Raw genomic sequence first — 289 nt, 5'->3', positions numbered from 1 at the left:
ACACCCTACCTTCAAGCTGGTGACATTGGTATTTACAAGGTTTTCAAGGACAATTTATTGAGTTTAATCGACCAATGGAAGCATTCAGCGGCCGTTGAATACACCCCATGCGGCAATCCCCGCCCTCTGTGTGCAGTTGGATACGTACGGCGTGGCGAGAAACACCCACACCAGTGGTCTTGAACTCCATTGAAGCTGCAGGATTTCACAAAAGCCCGTCACAGTGGTTCATTTGGAACCATGATGTTTACGGGTGGAAATTCTAGCAAAGGGGGAGCAATGCCGACAA

This window comes from Plasmopara halstedii (genome assembly GCF_900000015.1).
Source record: "Plasmopara halstedii genome assembly, contig: Scaffold_110, whole genome shotgun sequence".
Taxonomy (NCBI): Eukaryota; Oomycota; class Peronosporomycetes; order Peronosporales; family Peronosporaceae; genus Plasmopara; species Plasmopara halstedii.
This window is presented reverse-complemented; position numbering follows the sequence as displayed.